We start from the raw sequence: 15,746 nt of genomic DNA, 5'->3' as shown, positions 1-15,746 counted from the left end.
TGCCTCTTCTCTGGAGCAGTAGTGACAGTTAGGTGCACTTACTGTTTTTCAGCCGTGTGACATTCTGCATCAGGAATTCCAGGCCGTGATTCTCTATAAATAGGACTCTCCTCGCTGTCTCTTAGCAACCGTATCCTGAAGATGTGGAGATGACGGCATGCTGATGGTCGTCCCGGCCGCGACTCAGAAACAAGGTGTTTATTTTCATGCTAATCCAGGCTTTTGTTTCCATTTAATATGATTCTTTTGAAGTGTTTCCTTTTATGTTTTTTTTGTTGTTGTCTGTTCTTGAATAAGGAGTGGATCATTAGTATTTTTTTAAATCAAATTCTGACCTCAGGTGCTTATTGAATAGGTGTGTGAGTGGTTTGCCCTGGCCTGAGCCTCCATATAGTGGTGGGGGCCCCTCTGCCTCGTGCCCTCTACTGCCTCCTATGGACTCCAGACTCACCACGACTGAATAATTAATTATAGAAGCAGGATGGGTGTATGAACAAAACCTCTCATTCCTCTGTGAATAACTCAGCTGCTGCTAACCCTTGGCACTGATTATGAACCAAATTTAAAGTAACGTAATTATTGCGGCTACTTCTTTTCAGGCTGGTTTATGTGTAATTGTGTTATTTCCATTCATTTGCATTGTAAAGCAGCTTTGAGTAACCTGGTTGTCAAGTGGCCCCGACAAAGAAGTGGAATGAAGCATATTTTAGCACGAGATGGCGTTCCGTTCATATGCGGCTTGATTGTTTTAACTAAAATTCTTCCCTAGCTTCTGAAGGCAGTTACTGTACACCATAGTAATCTTTACCGTCATTAAAAACGCGCAACGTTTTGTCAAATTGTACTCCTCAATACGCGTACGCCGATAATTCTGACATGCGTGGTTTAACTGCCCAGTTACGATTTTAACAAATCAGCTGATACCCCAACCTCCTTTCTTATGCCATCGTTTTTAATTTCTTAAATATGAACAATGTGAAACAGCTTGTGTTGAATGCGTCCATGTTTTTCTTGTGCAGCTAGTAATTGCTTTAAATCTCACCCACCTAAAGCTTTGCAGTTTGTTGTTGATTGATTCTACTGTATCTAGGTGACTACATTTTGTCTCTATTTTATGAGAAGCGGGTAGTAAAGCCTGAATTATTAATGCAAAATGGACTTGCGCAGTGAATTGATTAGTGGCACCTGTTCAGTTACGCTTTTATTTCAGGATGCAACTGAAGTGCAGCATGTTGCTCTGGGTAGTGGTTCTCAACCATTTTGCACCGTGACCCAGTCTTTATCATGCCAGCTCGGTCGCGACCCTATATCAAGTATAGGTCTAAATTAACGCTACGATCAAGCACGCAGTGCACTCTGCGATTTACGCGATCGATGCTTATCGCACAAATCTGATTGGATCTGCCAGTGAATTTTAAAGTAAGCATATGTGGTTTGGCTTCGTGAATTGATTGATTGAGTGTTCGCTAGTTTTGCGCTAAGCGTTTGCAGACCCAAGACCTTGTGACCCTTTCACAAATTGCCGCGAACCAAATTTGGGTCGCGACCCATAGGTTGAGAATCGCTGCTCTAGGGGTAATGTCTGAATGTAACTGAGATGCCATCAGTTGCAATTGTCCTTGTTTTACTCTAATTAATGGTGAATCCAATGACTTTGTCAGGATGGCCGTTACAGCTGTAATATGTCAGTCACAGTGTCCCCATACTGATCCTCCTCGTCTCTTGCTTGGCCCGATATTGTTATTTTTCTTGATACTTTTCCAAAAACTTTGACTTTCAAACATTTAAACAGAAGGCTCTATTTCATTTGTAGATATTCATTCGCTATTTATTTATTTAAGTCCTCAAAGGGGGTTCAGATTTCTGTCACGGATAAATACTGCAGTGAGTTCAGACTGTGATGCTCTATCGCCTCCCTACACGTCTCTCTCACTAACTTTATTAGCCACCGATTACAGATTTCACTTAGAGTGTATTTTCTCACTGTCCCCATATTTCATAGTGCTACAATTCCTTACTTCAGCTGGCAGAATTAAGTCCCGGAGCTCGTGTGTTATAGTGATGCATATTTAACGATGTTCAGGAATCGTTTTGATTTTTTTTTTTTCCCCCCATATTTTGTACTTCCTGTCATCGGTCGGATTTAGAGGGTGAAGGTTTTTAAATGAAGTGTTTTCAGAAGTGTTTCATATTTCATTGAGTGGGGGCAGGAACCTCGTGCTTTTCTAGGCAGAGCTGGAGTCCCTGGGACCCCCCCCCCCCAGCTGGGGGAGTGCGCTTTGGCTTCCTGGTGACTGCTGTGAAGCTTCCTGGGGCGGCATTCTTGCATTGCTCCTTGTGGTATTTATAGTCCCTGTCATGTTCGTGGCCACATGCTGACAAGCAGGGGCGGGGCATCATAGGGCTGTTTTAGCCCCCTAAAATGTTTTTTTGCCACTGCCCCCCCCCCCCAATAAATATATACTAGATTAAATAGTGTGTTCTTGTTCATTTTAATTAAAATCAGACCTTCCTAGTTCCCTTCTGTAGATCTCTAATAGCACTCATGCTAACAATGCTAACAAGCATTGGTCTTCATCTTATAAGAACCTGGACCACCAAATGCCCCCTCCCTAAGTCGCTGCGTTACTCTGGGTGTTGGGGTGATGGATGGAGTAATCACCCCTTTATCTGAGTGCCACCCTCCACTCCTTATAGTGTCTGATAATGACACCCTTGTAAGAACATTGTGCTATTGAGTCATTTATAATTTTAATGGCTTTTAATAGAAGTGCTTTGTGCTTCAGCGCTGTTTTATGGTATTCGTACTTGGAAAAGTCATAAAATATGCTCAGTGCAATTGTGCACATATGATCAGGTCAACAGTTTCTCCACAGCATGGAAGCTTACAACTTAACTTACTGTGTTAGAGTATGGAAGCACGCCGCTTAAGAAAGATAATTCATGCTTTAATGCTCGCAGCGTTATTTTCAGACTCATTTCTGGCGTTTCAAACGAGCATCCCGATTTGCCGTCAGTGTGGTTGAATACGTCAGGCGGCTGCAGGTAATTCTGAACAAAATGAAAATAGGTAAATGATAATGAACTTTGCTTGACTCACAGCAGGTAAGTGCAATAGATAAATATTGCGTTTATGGGATGGTGCGTGTCTATAATTGGTTTTATGAAAATAACATTTAAGATTGAGTTCAGTAAGTTTGATGTTCCATCAGACCCTGGGGTCATACTTCTCTCTATGTGTAATGTCAATATCCCAGACTGCCTCCTCTCTATCCTCTCCATGGCGAAATACTGACCCCGAGGCGGTCGGAGCAGTTGGTAAAACTACATTCGGCAGATTGCTTAGGTTCTGGGAAATGAGATCACTTACGAGGGCCTCTTATTGTGTGGTTGGGCACATAGTGCTGGTCTGTTGTACCTGAAATGGGAAAGTGGATGGAGTTGAATGAGGCTTTTCAAAATGGTTTCTTCCTTCAGACCTTGTAGGTGCAGAAAATCTTACTCTTGACAGACTTTGCTCGTTCATCCCTCCCACTCTATGAGGCACTGAACTCTTTGCCATCTGTAAATTCAGTTCAATGTATTTTTGCACAACACCTTTCACAAGTTACCCCAAGGTGCTTTACATGGGTGTAAAAAGGCGAGAGAGAGGGAGGGAAGGAAGAGAGATAGAACGAGAAAGAAATAGAAAGTGTGAGAAAGAAAGAAAGAAAGAAAGAAAGAGAATGGAAAAAGAACGAAAAGGAAAGAACGAAAAAGAATGATAGAATAAAAAAGAAAGATGACAATGGAGGAGAGGTAAATATATGGAAGAATTCAAAATAAACTTTTCAAATATGTAGTGATTGCAACATTCAGCTACTAGTTCGATAGTAAACCTTTTGTAAACCTCTTTCTCTTGAATCTGTTTTTTTTTTTTGCACCATAGGATCTTTTGGGTCATTAGTTGAATTCCTTGTCCTCTTATTCACCCTGTAGCCCACTGTTCATCTTCTGCTGTTTGGATAAATTGGACCATCTGTGGCAGCCAAATAATATATTTCCTGGGCTTTAAAATCAGCAGCGGCTGATGAGCAGTAATTGATTATCTTACTTACAGTGTTTTGTCCACGTTTACCTTCACCCTTCATTAGGTGATTCTCTTCAGTAATATGCACTGTGTTCTAAAAAATAAATGTGATTAACGGAATCCATCAAAAGCAGGTTGCACTCCGTAGATCAACAACCACAAATTAATTACATTTAATTTTTCTTTGGTTTTCATTTTATGGTTTAAGGGTAGGTGCCTAATTCACCATTTGCCTCAGCTCTCCCAGTTTCCCAGTGTGTATCCCCGGAGATGTGCGAGTTTGATTAGTTTTCCCTGTACCCTTTCAGGTCAGTGAATCGATTCCATTTCAGTCCATTTTTTATTTTTATTTTATGAAAAATGTGACTTAGGAAATGAGGCTTTGCAACCCTGGCTTGGTGGGATTATCCAGCCCTGTCAATCATTTACTGGTTTAATGCACATATTGCTTTTTTTTTATTGGTTCTCAATGGGTTAATCCAGGTAGTTCCTGATAATCCCACCCACCCACCTTGGCTTTCGGAATCAAATAATGCCTTATTGCTCGTCCCTCTTGTACACTGGGGGACCTCTCGGTTTGCGAATTGTTGGAATTGCTCAATAAAGCTATTTTCCGGGGAAGTGATAATGATTCGCTTTTTTTTCTGGAACATCTCTATCCATGAAGCGCTGGAGAATGGCCCCTGTTGTCTCTCTGTCTCGTAATTGTATCCCCAAGTTCCTCCTGGTGACTCTGGTTTCTGTCTCTCGAAATTACAGCCCACCACTTATGTGTATATAAATATCCAACCGTCTAGATATGTCAAGCTAAATGCCAAGCCCCTCGACTGCCTTGAGTGACAGACAGGGCGAGAGCACATCTTGATGCCGTCCTAGCAAATCGCTGAAGCTTTACATGAATAAGACAAGGTGCTTGATAATCATAGGGCCTGTTGTATTCTCTTGTTCAGGGGAGTGGTAATAGATCTGTTGTTATTCGTGATGCCTGCTATGCAATGCTGTTTTGCATGGGCGTGTTCCTAGAGTCTACACATAGACGGGTAGAGCTCCTTATTGGTGAGATATTATCTGCAACATATGCGGCAGACAGGATGAGGGTCTTATGCCAAACCTTTCACTTTGATGTCGGGATTTGGTGGAATTGGGTTTGAAGTGCACGGACGGATGTGTGACGGAAAGACTACTTCACATTTGCGTACTTTTCGTCCATTTTTTTTTTGTGTTCTGTTCTGGTGCCTGCATGCCCGGTTGTACCAGGTAGATAGTTATAAAGCGGTTGATCACAAACCGCTGGTGTACCGCGTCACACTATTAACAACGATATCCGGAAATGATCCTGTTCAAGTGCAAATAATTTCATCATAACTGAGGAGTTCATTCCTGTGGAGCCTTGTAACAGGAGATATATACTGCACATTAAATTATATTATTGACTATATAATTACTGGTAAAATAATTGGTCCAAATAATGTTTTAATAGTTATTCTCAAGCTACAGGTGGACAGCGTTTGCACACCAACATAATTTATACCTTTATTGCTCATTACGACACACCGCTAACTTATCAATGGGGCGGCAGGATATTTTTATAACAATCCCCTGTGAGATTCTATCTCTCCCCTTCCCAGAACGATCACGGCGATGCATGAATATTCTGGAAATGATCACCGAATGAGATAAGAAAGGCATGTTGCCGATTTGTCCAATCGCGGCGAATCTGGGGAGCGCGCTCTCCGGGGCATGCTCGTGTTATGTAAGGTAAATGGACATGTACTACAGAGCTGCACATCGAACCGTTTTCATTGTGGGATGGGACTGACAGCTAAAATGCATAGCAGTGTCATTCAGACTTTATTTGACAGGGGTCCCTATAATTGGGTCTGACGTGTCCTGACCGGGGTCTCGTTCCAAACGCCGCCACATATTCCTAAGTGACGGTCCCATGTTTTAAAAATGTATTATTTATAACTAAGGAACTATTTTCTATTTTTAGAAAGGTTACATGCTGCATTAATGACTGAAATCCCAAATGCTAAAAAAATAAATCATGATTTGATTAAGTGCCTTTGAATTACGCACACCATGTTCCATAGTCTGATAATACTGTTTGCATCAAAAAATAAACACAATCGCAATGTCTTTATGCAACTATAAGCAGTTTATGTACCAAAAAATTACCTAAAGCGAGTGCGCTGCGGGATGGTGACTGGCGTTCCTGTGTGAATTAAAAAAGAAATGGCTCTGATTCAATTGAGTCTTAAAATAAGAAACAGGAAGAATACTCTAATGTTAATACGAATTGTTAAAAACTAAGTAAATAACAAGGGCAACATATATAATTCAATCAGTCTTGGAGCTTGTTTTAATCTTGCCTTAAGAGGCATCCAGCTGCAAACCCATCTCGCGGTTTAACCCAAGAGCCGAATGGTTCGTGTTTATGAAAGAATCATTTAAATCCAGCTAAGGTGTTTGCAGACACGCGCTTCTACCGGAGCGTGAAACAAGTGGCAAAACCCAACTGCTGTAAGAGGAACCATTAATAACATGCGGTGCCACAAAAAGGCTTTATTTTTTAATATAAGCTGCATATACAAAATTAGAATTCAGCGAAACAAATTGAAGGTTTAAAACGAGTCTTCTGATCCAGGATGTACATACGAATGTTCTCGTCACGGGCTGTTTATTTCTAGAATTAAAGATAATGTGAGTATATTGGTGTGAGTCACGGTAAGGCCATGTATCCAAACACCAGCATCTGTGGATGAAACCTAACAGTCGATTAGTACACATTTGAGATACACGCAAACATACACACACACACAGAGTACCAGTCTAACGTATGGACACACCTGCCCATACAAAGGTTTATGTGTATTATTCTCTACATATCAGGATAATTCTAAAGACATCAAAAGTATAAAATAGCATACATGGAATTAAGCACGGACCAAAAAAGTATTAAACAAATTAATTAAAATATTAATTTGTTGGGGGGGCAGATCTATGGTTTGGAACTCAGAAGGTTGCTGGTTCGAATCCCGTTGTCGGTGGAGCGATCCCACCACTGGGCCCTTGAGCAAGGCCCTTAACCCCAATTGTTCCAGGGTCTGTGTGACCCTACTTTCTCCTCTACACCAGTTTCATGAGGTGACTTCCTGATATGCTTTCCCAGCAGTCCTGAAGGACGTCCTACATATATGCTGAGCTCTCATTGGCCACTTTTCCTTCCCTACCGTGCTTAGGTGAGGTAGCCTGGTCATGTGATAAGACACTATCACTCTCCTTTGTAGATTCGCATTGAATGATTTTCATGTTTTCCCCATTGGAAATGTGCAGTGGTGGTGGTGGTGGTGGTGGGGGGGGGGGCAATCACTTAATAGTATTTCTGAGCCTAAATTAAGTGAAGTTTTCCCTGACTGAAATACACACGTCATGCACCGCAGGAGGGAATGTGCTCATCTCTGCAGAAACCCGTAAGACTCCGCTGTCATGGCCAGCAGTGATTAGGGTGAATTATCCTGTTAGAACAAAGCGGGGGGTTGCAGCCTGAATGAGCCCCCAAGCAGGATGCTTTCTGACTGTGACTGGGCTGCAGGCCAGAAAGCCAGGCTCGTCTGAGCCAACACACAAACGCGCATTTCTCAAGAAGTACGAATTACTCAGGATTTCATGGTCACTGTCAGTCCCAGGACACTCTACACTAGTCTGACAGGAGAGGTAACATTCTGGTATTAGTGTCTGCTGCTATACATTGGCTATTTACTGTGTGTGTGGGGCTCATATAAATATTACATTCTGGGGACCAAACCCAACCGAACCCAGATCCAATGGATGAAGCTCACATATGGTGGGTAATTTATACAACAATAAAGACATGCTAGGATCGTACTGGGTTCATGCAAGACATGGGCAAATACAGGCGCGACAATAGGAAAATACAACGATAATCATAGCTACAACAACATCGATACAACAACGACTATTTACAATTACACGCAGGGCATGCTGGGACATTTACCCCCTGCCGGCGCTACAATATGATAAGAACCTGTTATTCTGATGTTGTGTGGACCACCTTTTCGTTATAAAATTGAGGACACTCAATTTATAAAAATCTGTGACTGCAATCAGAAAACTACAAATGCCAAAAGTCTTGTGTTTTGTTTGGTTACTTATGGTTAAGGTTAGGGCTGGGTAGGGGTTAAGGTCGTCATTCGGGTTTTGCCTAATACAGGTGTGTGTGTGTTTGGGGTGGGGTGGGGTGGGCTGGGGTTGGGGGGATGGGGGATTGCTTATGTATCAACTGACTGGCACTGTGGAAATTCAGCACCATTCAGTAGATCCATGCAGGAAATTCCCAGTCTGACCATTTTTATAAAAGATCACAGAAATGGAATCTGTGTTTTCTGGGGGTTCGCCTGTGAGGTGACCTACATCACAGCACATCAGGAGAGGCCACTATGCTTACTAATTTCCAGGAAGTACATTAGTTATGTTCTCAGAGTATAGAATTACTTTTTGGGCCACTCGATATCCCGCTTGAAATCCGTTCAGACATGACAGCAACTGCTTCAGCTCAGATCACAGGCTGATTTTCTCGATATCCCTGCAATTTCAGGCTCGCCCTGTGTTCTGGTTCCTGTCCGTTCCTTCACCGTCTTACATACCTTCAGCTTTGTGTTTCTTCTTTCTTTTGAACAGATTTTCCCCATATTTATATTCTCGGCATTACTTGGTATTTCCCCAAACAGCCAGGGACTTCCTCATTTATTGACATAGCACAGATGTTATCTGCTTTAGCCCCCCCCTTGAGTTAACGGTTGGCTTCTCCCACTTTCATGTGCCATGTCTTCGATTACAGCCGACAGTGTCCTCTGTCTCGCTAATCCTATATCTGACAGTCATCTTTCTGTGCATCGCACAAAATAAAGCCCCGTCGTGTCACAGGAGGTGATATTTTCCCTTAAGTGTTTTCTGACCTCCGAATGTCTTGGCGAGATGGATCTGCCGAAAGTCTTCAGTGCGCTGACCTGAATCCGGGCTAATTTATGGGTTTGGTGCAGAGAAAACGGGGCCTGTGGACAGTTTCTGGGGTGTGAAAAGATGCCAGCGGCAAAGGGCACACAAGGATAGCCTGCTGACTCTGTTCTGAAGTGGATCGTGCTCAGCATATTAAACAGTGCAATGCTTACATTCTAAACCAACATAGCAGCTCGAATGAAAGTTTTCTCTAAATTTCCCCCGTGTCTCATAACATAATTATGGGGCTGCTTATAGACCCGATGTCTATATCAAAGGCGCGATTTCATCTCGTGCCGCTTAACATGTATGGAAATCTCTGTGAGTCTCTAACTCCCCTTGCGTGTGAACTTCAAAGCGTCTGTGCACGTTGTAGGTTTTCAGATATTATTTATATAGGAATATAACTTCAAATCCCTGTTTGTGCTTCACTGTGCTTTAAAAAACAAGTGTGTGTTGCCCCGTCAAAACAAAAGTATGTTTACTAAAATAGCAAAGTGAACAGCGTGATCTCAAGCATGATGAAAGGCCAATCCCTTTATTAGTATGAACGCTATGGCGAAAACACAAGAAATATCCTTTATCAGTGAATGTTAAATGGCAAATATCACAGAATATTGCATAACTTATATTAGTTCAGCATGCATTTAAGGCAATTTACTGTATATGCTAGGATTCGGCCAGCATTAAAAGCTTCTTATCCAATTAGGTGACACAGAAGATTGTAGTGACTTCATTAAAGGGAATATATTAGCGGTCATAGAAAGTTCTGGGTCTCGTACAATGAAGCTGCTCCTGGCTCTCTGCAATCTTCCCCTCAATTACAAAATATGTGTCATAAATGTAATTCTGCTTTTATGGTTGATACACAAAGTGCTATTGGGAGGCATACTGGATGTCATTCTTGGATATAGAGCTTGAATCAAGAGTCAAACAGCTGCATCAAGCTGAATTTTCGCTTTCTAATTGACTAGGGACGGATAAAATGACGCCTGATGAACCATTTATTGTATTCTTTCAGCCCACTAGATGGCGCTCTTGGTTTGCATTGGGACATGCTTTGTGCCCTTTCTTGAACAGAGAGCACCATCTAATGGGCTCAAAAAATACAGCAAATGGTTCATGAGGCATCATTTTGTCCGTCACTATATTTCACACTATTTTATTTACGACCAAAACCTAACCTTCAACAACTGGGCTATTTTCCCTAATTTGCAGTTACTATTATACTATTTAATACAGGGGTGGTCAATCTTATCCGCAAAGGGCCGGTGTGTATGCAGGTTTTTGGGAAAACCTTTAGGTCAGTTGTTCAAACCCAGGTGTGAGGACTTTTCAGCCAATCAGTCCTCTAATTAGTAATCCAATTAGGGAGTTGCAGCAAAAACCTGCATACACACCGGCCCTTTGCAGATAAGATTGTCCACCCCTGATTTAATGTTACTGTTTTATCACTTTGGGTTTTAAATGATGAGTCCCTTCCCCACATCTCAGTAAATTGCAGTAAGGATGTAAAAATGCAAGCCACTTCTCTAGACTCATTTACTGAAACAAGGTCATAATTAGGACTAGAAATGTCTTGTTCCACTCTAATGAGAATGTGTCACGACCACAGAGAGTGACCTAATGAAACCCCTCACAGACATCAGTGGAGGTTGAAGATAATCGTTCAGAATTACTGCTGTAGTCCTTCACAAAACTAGAAAACAAACAAACAAGAATGGTATAAAAGACACTGAAACTCTCCAGATATACTGAGTGAAAAATGTACAGAATTCTTGCATAATTCATTACAGTGGCTCAGGACATTAAAGTCAATGCAAATGAGTGGAATGGATCTTATCGGATAATTAAGTCAGCGAAAAAGCGTCTGACAGCCTGTCAGATGGAGCACGAAAAGGCTCAGTGTGGAGGGCACCAATAACGGACATCCTGATTTTGCAGAGAACAACATGTCCCTGGATCAACAAGGTTGGGGCTTTTTTAACCAATCACAGTCTTTATTGTATGATGTCACCACATTGGTCCATTTTATTCTGATTTTCTCATTTATTTTTTTCTCATTTTTTGCATGACCGGAATGCTGCCGATTCAAGCCTTGTTATTATTATTATTATTATTGCTATTATTAAAATGAAATAAAGACACACCCTTACACTTCTCCGTACAGGCTTCACAGGTAAGCATGTTGCAATGTTTTGTACCCATGTCATATATCTTAACAAAAGACACACACAGTGAAACGGTTACTTTAGAAATATGTGCACCATGTCGCTTAACAGAAAACACTGGTTTTAATTAATGCGGTGGCATCATGCAGTAAAGACTGTGATTGGTTAAAGAAGTGAAACTCAAGCCCCTCCCTTGTTGACCCAGATACATGTTGATCTTCATCCCAAACAGAGTCTTCCAGAGGAGCTGAGGACACAAGAGCGTAACTTCCTGGCGTTTGACTTGTGCACCTGTGCCCCAGTCAAGCTGCCTTTTTTGGGCTATTTCCAGAGACCAATTCAGGGAAATAATTATATGCTTTCACCTTGACGGAAAAGGGAGCATGAGATCAGGCCTTCAGCCTGTCGGACTTCACCGATGACTGTCATCTGGAACTCTTTCGTGGAAAATTGCACCATCTGCTTCAAGCCTGGGAAGAACAACATTGCTGTGGATGAACGTCTTCCATCCGAAGACCAGACAATAGATGTTTTACTCAGTGCGCGGTCAAACAAACAATGACAGATTTGGAATCAAGGATTGACTGGCTGAAGATGTTAAAATAAAAATGGGTGCCACTTTACACTAAGGCTACCCATATAAAGAGTCTATGAATGGTTTATAATCTGATAATTAATTAGGTTGAAACGCTTTTAAAATGATTAATAGACAATTTTAAACAAGTTATAACACTGTTTTCTTTTTACTAATGAGTTACTACCATTTATAAGTGGCAAACGGGAGCCTTATTGTAAAGTGGTACCTAAAAATGCATCTTTTATGTAGGTAGCACTCTCTCTGCTCATGGAAGTGTCACAACTGATCATTTATGAATGAACTGCAATGGAAAAGAACCATCCCAGCAAACCACAGAGAGCTGCCACCTTGCGTTACTAACATGGCCAGCGTGTTGCACATGCACTAACCCTGGATGAAGCAAGATCAACTGATGCAGAAGGGAGGTGCCACAGCCCAGAAGACTATACTGGGGGTAGAGAAGATGAAACCACACAAGCTGGGAGATCAGAAAGCTCTGGACCGCCTGGCGTGCGAACATGCAGAAGCACAAATATGGCAACTGTATGTTCATTTAATTATATCCTGGAATTGGTTGGAATGAACATGGCAGTTATTCATAACAGAGGCGTAGATTTGGCTTCAACATTGGCGGGAGAAAAAAAATCAATACCTTCCCCCCTAAAGACACTGTGCTGCCACAATATTGTTAGGGATGTGACCAGAGGGGGAAAATCCAGGTCCAGAAAGTAAAAATCCAGACCAAGATTTTGTTTCAACCAACCAGTAGAGCATAAAGAGTCACAGTCACAGAGTACTCAACTGGTTGGTTGAAACAAAATCCTGGTCTGGACTTTAACTTTCTGGACCTGAAATTTCCATCTCTGGACATGTCCCCACCATCTTTAATAGTTGACTCATCTCCAAATCTACACCCTTGATTGCAGAAAACCGTTCAGATATCAGCCATGGGGCAAACGCTTAAGTGTGTTATCCTGGAAATCTCCATAATCAGCAGTGAGGAGCCTCTGGGGGAATCTCTGAATGGAGTAGACAGGTTAAGGCAGGTTAAGGAGTAGACCGTCCGGCAGGTCTGCGTCAGGGATGTCCCAGAGTACAGAGCCGCTGGCCTGCATGCTGTGAGGTCACTCGGGGTCGTCACCTCGCAGCCTGTAATGTGCTGGTCACACGCTGACCCTTCTTCCCCTGAACAGCTATGACGCCTTGCCTTTCTCTCTCTAATGCCCTTCGTGACTATATTTAACCCTTTCACACTCGGGGGGGGCCTCTTAGCTGAGTCACACGATTGTTTGACGCCATTTCACTCTTCTACTTCAGAAAGGCAACTGTTTAAAATAGTTTTTAAAATCCTTATGAAAGCGAGCAACTTTGAAAACCCCCCACATCCCGCAGTCAGCCCTGGATTCCTGTCGTCGTGTCATCATAGGTCATGTGACCATTTAAAAATGATACGGAAGTCATTAATACTGGCGTCGCTGCAGACTGAACTGTAACATGTGACTGCAGTCACTCTCCTTACCCTGATTCTCTTAACTCTGTAAAATATCACCTATTTTAGAATATTTCTCATGCTCACGAATCCTCCATTTAGGAATAAAAATGTTGTGTGCGGTGACACAGGGGATTGCAGAAATGCAATATTTTATTGTCATTGTTAATGAAAGATTAAGGGTAAGGAGTGTGTGGAGACAGTGGGTTGCCACACCCACTACATAACAACCCACCTCAGGGATAAGAACCTATGTACAGCTGTGAGGTGGGAGATACCTCAGTGTGACACTAGTTCAAATGGAATAGACCAGTGTGAAGGTCCCCTGTAAGTTGGAGGACCTGCTTGTACTGCTGGGTGGAGATTAACATCATAGCCAGTAGGACGCAATTGTAGGTTAAGGGCCTTGCTCAAGGGCCCAATGGAGTAGGATCGCTCCTGCCATACACAGGATTCAAACCAGCAAACTTACACATAAATACATACAAGTGGGAGATGTAGTTTGGCTACCACAAAAATGATCTTAGAAAGTCGCACTCTAGATTTTAAAGGCTATTTATACCTACGGACTTGGTAAAACTTATCATGGAGAAAATCCATGGCAATGGGACTTCGTTCCCTCACCCTCGACTCTTTTGAGACGCTTTTGAAACGCAGTTGACGGACAAGCCGTTCTTGTACGACTACTGCGAGTCCATTATATAAAAATGGTAGCATACTGACCTCTACTGGTGGTTATGGAGATCGCAAGGTACATTCTTTTTTATCACTGGAAAATTGCACGGTTTTTTGCCAATAACGTTAAATTCAGCACCTTGGCTTTTTCCCCCAAAACACAAAGTGGTTTAATAGTGGTTTCAGATTCTTATTGTACGATTAGTAGGAGTATTTTAATTCAAACAGTCTTTTTCTTGTTTTGTATCTTGTTGTTGCTGCTTTTCTGTTCCATGTTAAACATTATAAGGTTTTCCCATTTGAATTCTGTTGAATTCTACAACAGTGAGGACTTGTATCGCAACACAGATTGCAAGTGAAATCGCAGTGCAAACTAATTGGCGGTGTTATATGCATCTTAAACAAAATGTTGTCTTAATCATGTTTAAGTTTATACGCAGTTAAGGTTTTAAGAGCTGCTTCTTTATGTCCTATATTGGATTGCAAATTAATGACATGTTAAGGCTAAGAACGTGATCGAAGTTCAGCGAAGAAAAGTAACGTTACTAGATAAATGTCATTGTCTTTCAGCAAACACAAGTTATAATTGTGGCCACTAGGTGTCACGGTAAGCACTTTATATTTTCATCACCGACAGGCCCGCTTTTAAAAAAAAATCGCACAAATAAGTTAATAAAAATGCAATTGCATTTACAATTCAACAATATAACTCCATATAGAGATTCTCAGATCACGAAATGGAAATGGATATAAAAACAGGTTCGTTTTATCTATTAGGGCTATATTGACCAATAGGGGTGGATTTTATGATGCAGTGGTTGCTTTGTAATGTTGCATATGACAAGGCCATTCTCTCGACACCTAATAGCTTGCCATTTTCTTTATAATGATAAATTAGCAACTTAGATGCAAAGAAGATGGGGAAAGAGCAATGAACCCAGAATTCTGAACACTTTATTGCAAGTATGTGAACATACCGGAATTGTTTGTGGTTCGGTGCAAACAGTTAATATAGCGAAGGCAGTTAACTGGACACAGTGCAAACAGGAAGGAAGGGCAATGCACCATGGTTTCAACAGGCCGTAAGCAAATGGATTATTGTAGGCTTCGTGTATTTAAAAAATGGTTCAGCAAGAACACAGACAAGAATTTTAGACTGAAAACAAATGTGAGAGGTGTCAATAGAAAAGGAAAGTTGGGAAGAGTTCATCCGATAATAATGAAATTTGGGATGCAAAATCGATCTGTCACTGTATACACCAGCATAAGCGTGAACCGTATTTATCCTACCCACAGTGAAGCGGAACACGCCGGAGGGGAAATAAGATCTGATTGGCACAGACGAGGAGAAGATTACAGGTAACCCCATGACTCTCGAAGAAGAGGAGTGTGTGTGTGTGTGTGTGTGTGTGTGTGTGTCGGCGCTTGTGAGTGAGACGAGGCTGGAATTGCCACGCTGGAGATAGAAGAATCTCATAAATGGGTGGGAAGGGAGAGGAAAGAATAGAAAACATCATTTAGAAGTGATTCATTTCAGATGGGGAGATTGCTGATTGCATTGCAGGGGGAATATAAAGCAGAAGACAAGAATCAAAAGTTTGAAAGTGTCTCTGTGAGTGTTTGTGTGCATGCTGTAAAAAGCCAAGCGTCATTTACTATGCATTTCAAAGGGTTCAGTCACAATAATATTGGCTGACCTTAGGTCGAACTTGTTATTATTTACTTTATTTGTCACCCCACACACAT

General features: G+C 41.7%; 1 protein-coding gene across 4 annotated transcripts in view; it reads left to right on the top strand.

The window, feature by feature from the left end:
* LOC111837384 (follistatin-related protein 5) overlaps window positions 1–15,746 on the top strand; it is a 110,339-nt gene that overhangs the window by 398 nt on the left and 94,195 nt on the right. Inside the window, exons 2-3 of one of the 4 annotated variants that reach the window (XM_072707019.1) lie at window positions 53–194; window positions 15,297–15,359. The gene's annotated coding sequence lies outside the window, so the exon portion shown is untranslated. Of the gene's footprint in view, window positions 1–52; window positions 195–14,545; window positions 14,608–14,925; window positions 14,964–15,296; window positions 15,360–15,746 lie in introns of those variants that run through there. The other 3 variants (XM_072707020.1, XM_072707022.1, XM_072707021.1) reach the window with 3 other exon arrangements.

The sequence above is a fragment of the Paramormyrops kingsleyae genome, chromosome 25, assembly GCF_048594095.1.
Source record: "Paramormyrops kingsleyae isolate MSU_618 chromosome 25, PKINGS_0.4, whole genome shotgun sequence".
Taxonomy (NCBI): domain Eukaryota; kingdom Metazoa; phylum Chordata; class Actinopteri; order Osteoglossiformes; family Mormyridae; genus Paramormyrops; species Paramormyrops kingsleyae.
The sequence above is the reverse complement of the archived record's forward strand: the minus strand, read 5'-3'. Positions and strand labels throughout refer to the sequence as shown.